The sequence below is a fragment of the Propithecus coquereli genome, unplaced genomic scaffold (genome assembly GCF_000956105.1).
Source record: "Propithecus coquereli isolate 6110/MARCELLA unplaced genomic scaffold, Pcoq_1.0 Scaffold12, whole genome shotgun sequence".
Classification (NCBI taxonomy): domain Eukaryota; kingdom Metazoa; phylum Chordata; class Mammalia; order Primates; family Indriidae; genus Propithecus; species Propithecus coquereli.
Window position 1 is genome coordinate 15,254,916 of NW_012136080.1, and position 8,495 is coordinate 15,263,410.

Here is an 8,495-nt window from a genome sequence, read left to right on the forward strand (position 1 = left end):
TTGACAGTTATTTTTCCTCTGCATGTGGAAGATACTTGGAATATTCCATTATTTTTTGGCATCTGTGGTAGCTATTGAGAAGTCTGTGGTAAGCCTAATTGTCTTTTTGTAGGTGATGTATCTCCTCTCTCCAGTTGATTTTAAGATTTCGTTTTGGTGTTCTGCAATTTTACTATGATGTGTCTAGGCATGGAATTATTTATATTTAAAGTGCTTGGGGATTGGAGTGATTCTTCCTTATGAGAATTTATGTTTTTCATTATTACTGAAAATTCTTGATGGTTATATCTTTTAATATTATCTCTTTCTAATTCTTTTTGCTCTTTCTCATTACAAGTCTGTCAAATCTTATTATTCTCTTCTCCTTTTCTTTTAATTATCTTTCATACTTTCATTGCTTTACCTTTCTATGCAATATTATGGGTGATTTACTCACAGATATTTTCTAATTCACTAGATCTTTTTTTCAGTTCTATTGAATCTACAATTTTTTACAGTCATTAAAGTTTTAATTTTGATGACTATATCTTTCATTTCTAGAAGTTTTATTTGGTTCATTTAAAAACTTCATTGGTATTTCATTATGGTTTCTATTTCTTCTCTTTTTTTCTTTTATTATTTTAAACATACTAATTTTATAGTTTTTCAGATTATTCAGTTATCAGAAGCTCTTGCAATGTCATTTCTCTTATTTGTTGCATCTGCAAACTCTTATTCATGGCAATTTTTTCTTTGTATGTTTTTCCATTTTCGTTGGTGATTTCTCTCCCTGTGAGAATCCTGTACTGCTTGAGTTGTAGGAATGGACCTACGGAGAGATTTTATTTGATTTCTCCAGGTGCCCTGGAGGTTTAACCAGCCTAGGATCTATTTTTTGTTTATTTACTTTTTATCATTATCTTTTTAGAGACATGGTCTTGCTCTGTCACCAGGCTGAGTGCAGTGGTGCAATTATAGCTCACTGCAGCCTCAAATTCATGGGCTAAAGGGATCCTCCTGCCTCAGCCTCCCAAGTAGCTGGGACTACAGGTGTGTGCCACCATGGCTCATTTTTTAAAAAAGTTTTGAAGAGATAGGGTCTCACTATGTTGCCCAGGCCAGCCTTGAACTTCTGGCCTCAAGCGATCCTCTCCCAAAAGTGCTGGAATTATAGGTGTGAGCCACTCCATCTATCTATTTGTTAATTTTTTGACTAGAGATTACTGTACCATCTGGGTGGTATAAGTCCAACTCCAAGCATCCCCTGGTGCAAGCACAGTGTTTTTATTTCTCCTGGGAGACCAGGAAGAGACAAGCTCTATTGCCATGTCTCTGGGCTGGTGGGGAAGTTTCTCTAGCCCTCTTTTCACTAAAGGGGCAGTTCTTCGAAAATCCTGACTTTATATAGGATTCTCACTCCTACCTTACCTTGAGCAATCCCAACACCCTGTTTCTTGTCCCTGTGAAAAGGTTAGAACTGAAGCTTCTCAACTTTGGGGGTTATTTTCCAGTCTATCAGCCCCTTGCCCCTATCTAGTCTCTGGCTTTCAGTTCCTTCTATTTCTTTATTTTTATTTTTATTTTTTATTTTTTGACTTCACAGCTGAGCTAAGTTCCTTCTATTTCTGATATCTAGGGATTTCTCTTTCTTGAGAGGTAGAAATTGAAAACAATTGAAAAATTTTATTAGCTATTTTTAAATCTAGAATTTCTGTGAGTTTGTAATGGAGACTTTTTTTTATGGCTTTGGGTCACAATGAACCTTTCTAAGCCCTTTGCATATGTCCTCTCATATCATTTTCACAAGAACCCCACAACACAAAAATTATTTATCAACTTTATCTTCCATTCATTAAGATATTGAGGCTTGACAAGTTTGAGTCTTGTCCCAGATTAGACAGGGAGGAAATGGATCTGTCCAGATTTGAACGCAGGTTTCTCTGATTCCACTTAATTTAGCATTTAGGAAGTTATTGACAATGACATCCCCATCTTTTCTTTATGAATATCTTCAAACATAATACATACACTAATCACCCAGATTCTAATGATTATTTTGCCATATTTTTATATATTCTACATCTACTCATTTACCTTTCTATTCATTTATCTTGTTTTTTAATGTATTTCAATGTAAATTGCTGACATCAATATACTTCACTCCTAAACAGTTCAGCATGCATTTCATTAGAGTTAAATATTTTTTTATGATTCTTTTTCTCCTTAGATACATTAAGGAATCCTAACTACAATTCTGCCAGTTTTGCTTAATGCATACACCTGTGCAAGGTAAATCCCTGTCAAGATGTAGAAAATTACTATCTCTGCAGGCAGTTTCCTCCTGTCCCTTCCCAGGCAATCCCTGTCCCTGCTCAGAGGCAATCACTCTTTTGATATTTTCCCCCATAGACAAATTTTTCCTGTTCTAGACATTTATGTAAATGGATTATTACCAGGTGTACTCTCTTGGGTAAAGTTTCTTCCTTTCAGCATAATGATTTTGGGATTAATTCATGTTGTGTGTATCAGTAGTTTGTTTTTATTGCTGAGTAGTACTCCGTTGTTTGGCTGTGACACAGTTAGTTTATCCATTCTCCTATTGTTAGACACCTGAGCTATATTCAGTTTTTGGGTACATATTATGATAAAGCTGCTATGAATATTTTTATAAATGACATTATTTTAATAGTTTGTATGACATTGGGGAGAGAAGAGTTAGTGTAGCAGCCAGATTACGGTTAGTTGAAGGAGGTGAGGAAGTGTAGACAGTGAACACAAACAATTTTCTTATTTTTTTTTTGAGACAGAGTCTCACTCTGTTGCCTGGGCTAGAGTGCCGTGGTGTCCTCCTAGCTCACAGCAACCTCAAACTCCTGAGCTTGAGCAATCCTACTGCCTCAGCCTCCCGAGTATCTGGAACTACAGTCATGCGCCACCATGCCTGGCTAATTTTTTTATATATATATATATTTTTAGTTGTCTCGCTAATTTCTTTTTAGTAGAGACGGGGTCTCGCTCTTGCTCAGGCTGGTCTTGAACTCCTGAGCTCAAACAATCCGCCCGCCTCGGCCTCCCAGAGTGCTAGAATTACAGGCGTGAGCCACCGCGCCCAGCCAGAATACACCCATTTTAAGTGTACCTTCTAGTAAGTTTTGACATGTTTGAACACCCATATAATGAACTCCTCATCAAGATACAGAATGCCTGTCACCCCAAAAAGCTCTTTTTGTAACTTCTTGGTCAATCCCTCACTATACCCCTAGCCCCAGAAAACCACTGATTTGCTTTCTGCCACTACGGATTATATTTGTCTTTCTAGAGTTTCATATGAGTGGCATTATACCCTATGCTCTGCCTTTTGTATCTGGCTTCTTTTGCACAGCATAGTATTTTGTAGATTCATCCATGTTGTTGAGTGCATCCATAGTTCATTCATTCCAATTTTTTCTCAGGTAATTTTATTCCATTGCACATATATCTCCTAACTTACTGAATAGGTAGTACAGACACATGGTTCAAAGTTTTAAAAGTAGACAAGTCTTTCCCACCCCATTTCCTAACCAGTCATTTTCTCCTCATAGGCTTCCAGTATTACCAGCTTGTTGTATATCCTTTCATGCAGTTAGAATCAAATGTGTATGTGGGATCTTCCTTTAGAAAATATATCTAATTTTGCAAATGTGTGAGTATCATCCTTGAAGTGGAATTGTTGGATTAAAGGGTAAAGTGTGTGATTTTGACAGATATTGACAAATTCCCCTCCATAAAGGTAATGCAGGCTGGAAGTGGTGGCTCATGCCTGTAATCCCAAAACTTTGACAGGTCGAGGCAGGAAGATCGCTTGAGGCCAGGAGTTTGAGACCAGCCTGGGCAACATAGTGAGACCCTATCTCTACAAAAAACAAAAAAATTATCTGAGCATGGTGGTGCACACCTGTAATCCTAGCTACTTGAGAGGCTGAAGCAGGAAGATTGCTTGAGCCCAGGAGTTCGAGGCTGTAGTGACCACTGTACTTCAGCCTGGGCAACAGAGTGAGACCCTGTCTCAAAAAGGAAAAAAAAAGGTAATGCAGGTGCCTCCAACTTAAAAAAATTTTTTTGAAAAATTTTCAAATGTAGAAAAAAGTTGAAAGACTAGGATAATGAATATGTGCATGATATAGATTTTTTACATGTCGTAAGTTTATTTACAAACATATCTAGAGTTTGATCCATTTTTCAAAGAGATCACACCTCTTAAAACACTCTTGATATCTGTTAAATGGATGAACTAAAACATCCTGTTTCTTAAGCAGTTGGTGTCTTACTATAAAAAAAGGTGTAGCGAATCCAGATCCAAAGTACAAAGTCATCATAATTAGCGACTGCCACTTATTTTCTGCTGAAAATGGCACATTCTTCCCTGGGCCCTCCTCACAGTGGCCCAGTGGACCACAGAGGCTGTGGGCCTCCAGGCCCTGTCCTAGCACAGTGCTGCTGGACGCTCTGCGAAAGGCACAGAGACCAGAGGCGGAAGAGGTGGCGGCACCACACCAAGTCCTTTCTTCACGGCCTTGTTCACCTGTAGTATAGACTTTTTTTTTTTTTTTTTTTTTTTGAGGCACAGTCTCACTGTGTTGCCCGGGCTAGAGTGCCGTGGCGTCAGCCTAGCTCACAGCAACCTCAAACTCCTGGGCTCAAGCGATCCTCCTGCCTCAGCCTCCCGAGTAGCTGGGACCACAGGCATGTGCCACCATGCCCGGCTAATTTTTTTCTATATATTTTTAGTTGTCCAATTAATTTCTTTCTATTTTTAGTAGAGACGGGGTCTCACTCTTGCTCAGGCTGGTCTCGAACTCCTGAGCTCAAACAATCCACCCGCCTCGGCCTCCCAGAGAGCTAGGATTACAGGCGTGAGCCACCGCGCCCGGCCTAGTATAGACTTTTGATGGTGATGAAAGCTGGCTAGTTTAAAGAGGATAGAGATGTCTAAGTCTGCAGAAAAAAGTGAACCCGTAAGATTGTCACTTTGCACATACAGGGGGTTTCAGCTTCACACTGTGAAACTCGGTGAACCTGCTCTCAGTCACACAGTGTCCGGGGCCTGCTGCTTGCGTTGGCTTAGAGGTGAAAGGTCTTTGACCACCCAGGTGGGGTTGTTCAGAATGTTTCTCTACAGAGTAGCTTGTTACGTTCCGACCTGATTTGGACAGGGCAGGGGCTCTAGTCCGGGATGTGGGTTTGGTGGGGAGCTTGGCCCACAGATGCCATATGCTTGAAAGGGGAGTGACTGGATTGACGAGGGCATGAGGCCTTTGCGTGCGTGTGGGCGTGCGTGTGAACAGTCCGTCTCCACACTGTGGCTGGTGTGGGCCTTGGAATGTGCCAACCTTATGCTTTTGCTCCAGCGGCTTGAAGGTACAGCAAACCACCTTGGTGCATGAAGCCCAGGCTGGTCTGGCTCTGCGGCCTCTTCTGAGTAGTTTTCACCTGGTCCCTTGCTCTGCGCCCACGCTGGTGTTTCAGCTCCCATCATTCTCCTTCCTAACTTGTGCTGTCTGCATCTGGAAGCACTCCCTCATGCCCACTCACCACTCAGCTCCCTGGCTTCTCCCAGGTAACATCGATTCATTTCTCAGGATTCAGCTTAAGGGACACTTCCCCGGGAAGCCTTCCCAAACCCCACATACGGCAGAGCCTCTGGACTCAGTTCTCCTATAGTGTTTGTCACTGTTTGTTCTTATATATTTCTCTGATTTCACCTTAGTGTCTGTTTCTCCTTTTACCCCACAAGCATCATGCAGGCAAGGGTTGTATCTGTTTTGAACACCATTATATTCTCTGTGTTCTAACAGAGATTGGCCCTTGGTAGGTGCTTGGTAAATGTTTGCAAAGTGAACACATGAGGCCTACACATGAGGCGCAAGCGTGTAGTTTATAGTCAGAACTGGGAGTGAATTCTATTTCTGCCTCTTGGCAAGTTACCTAACCTCTTTGAGCTGCAGTTTCTCCATCTCAAAAATGGGCATAACAACACTGCCTCTTGGAGCTGTTGGAAGCATTTGGAAAGTGCTGGGCAAATAGCAGGTGCCTGAGCCCTGGTAACTATCATGGTATCATCTTTGATGTGAGGCCAGTGAACACATTTGCTCATGGGCAGCTTGTGCTCCTGGTGACTGGTGACAGCTGGCCTCACTGTCTGGGGACAGGTTGGGCCACAAGTGGGGGCTCAGTGTCCCCCTTCCCCAGGAGATGAGGGTGACGCTGGAGCTAAGCTTTGAGGAGGTCATTGTGCCACTTGGCAGCTGCCTACAAGACCTTGGAGGGCAGACAGCCCTGGAGCACTTCCAGTTATTGGCCTGGAGGGAAGCAGCAGGGAGCCATGGGAACGGGGGAGGGGGGAAGCCAGGGGGTCCCAGGAAGCTGCAGGCCTGGCTGGCAGGCAGGCGGAAACGGACTGATGAGAATGTCAGGGCTCTGGAGGGGATTGGGTTTCTGCCGCCTCCAGCTGCCCTAAGCTGCCTCTGCTGTTTTCCAGGGGGACCCAATTACTACTCTCTTGTGGAGCCAGGGCCACCGGAGATCCCAGAGATCCTGAGGAGATAGGAGGCGGCTCCCAACAGGGCAGGAGGAGCCTTTAAAGCCTCTCCAGCCATACACCTGTTCCTGATCGTCTGAGATTTGGGGCCTGGTTTGAGGAAAATGCTAGGACTTCTGATCATGGTCCCTCAAGTCTTCACGGAACCTCAGGCTTTCAAAGTGGTCTCATAAGTGCTGACTCATTTGATCTTCTGCACAGGTTGGGAGCTGCCTGGACAGGGTTTGTTGGCCTCTTTGCACAGGCAGTGACCCCGCAGTCCAGAGAGGGGAAGCCAGTTAAACTGGCTATAGTCACCACTGAATAAGTAATCCAGGACTTCTTTCTCTACAGAGCCTTTCCTTGTGCCAGTCAATCAAACAATTAAAATACAGCTAGCCATAGGCCCCACCATGCCCTATTCTGTCCCACCAAGCTTTTATCCCTTGTTTACATTACCTGCCTGGCCTTTGAAGGTATTTGAGTAGCAGTCCCTGCCCAGCATGCTGCATGTGCCCAGCTTTGTCCTTTGTTGTGGAGGGAACAGGGGAAGGTGGAGTGTTTTCTGACCCCATGGAGTGGACGGCCAGACGTGCCCTCCAAGAGAACAGCCTACAATCCTGGGTATACCATCAAGAGGCCATGTGATGCCAGGCCTGCGAGTGCTGAGCTGGGCCCTGAGTTGGACCTCCACAGGGGACTTGGCGAGGCTGAGAGCAGGGAGCGCATTCTAGTAGGCAGTTTACGACGGCAAGTATGGAGAATAAAGAAGGTGTTAGGGTTTCATGGGATGGAGAGAAGGCCTTTCTGTGTAGAGGGAATTTTGGAGGTTCATAGCTTTGAATCCATTCATACTTCAAATGCTTACTGAGAGCCTGTGTTAGTCAGACGCCAACTAGGCACTCTATGCACCTTATCTAATTTCATTCTCATTACAGCCGTGGAGATAGACATTTTCCTCATTTTACAGATATGCAAGTGTAAGTACACACATGAGAATATTGAAGTTAAATGACTTACTCAAGCCCAATATGACTCCAAAACCCATGCTTTTCCCATACAGAAGGCTCCTGGGAAGGTGAGTTTTGGGTACACAAGGGGCAGATGAGAGGATGAGCCTTAGGAGGCATTGGAGGTGGTCGGAAGTGCATACAAAGGCAAGGAGGCAGGACCAAATTGGCTGTGTGTGGCAGTCAGGGAGGCAGAGGTTTGATTGATGCAGAACTTCCTGCTCAGCCCCTAATACCTCCATCAAGGGCCTTGTCTGGACCACTCAAGGGCCAAGCAGCTGTCTGATATGGCTGTCTTTCCCAACATGCTAAACTCTGCTCCAGCTGGGCCCATCTGCAGACTTTCTGCTACTGCTGGGCTCTTTTCTGGCTCTCCACCTCTGCTGTTCCCCCCACCTGAGCATCATCCCCTATCCTCTCTACCTATCCAAATCCTGCCCATCCCGTATGGTCCACTAGAAATGTTAGCTTCTCCTGGAAGCCCTTCCTGACCACTCCAGTTGCCCTGGTTCTTAGTTGAGCATGCCTGGGCCCCTTTCTGAAGTCTGTCTCATCTCCCCAGTTTATAAGCTCCCCATGTTAAGGCAGGGCCACAAATCCTACCCACTCTCCACAAGCCCCACAGGCATCATAGGCAGTGGTAGCCTGTTGATGAAGCATTTATTGTGGGCTGGGCAGGGGGCCAAGCCCTTGAACGTATTTCCTGATTTAGCTCTCACAGTAACCCTATGATGCAGCAACAAGGCAACTATTCCCTTTTGAAGACGATGCAACTAGAGACTTAGATGCTAAATAGCCTGCCTAGAGGTGGAGACCACCCTTGACTCAGTCCTGCTCCAGAGCTCATGCTCTTGACCTCTCTGCTTGCCTTGAGCATCTTGAAGCTGGAGCAAGTTTTTGGATCTGAACCAGCCCTGGATATAGAGGTGACTTGAACAAGGCCCCTGCTC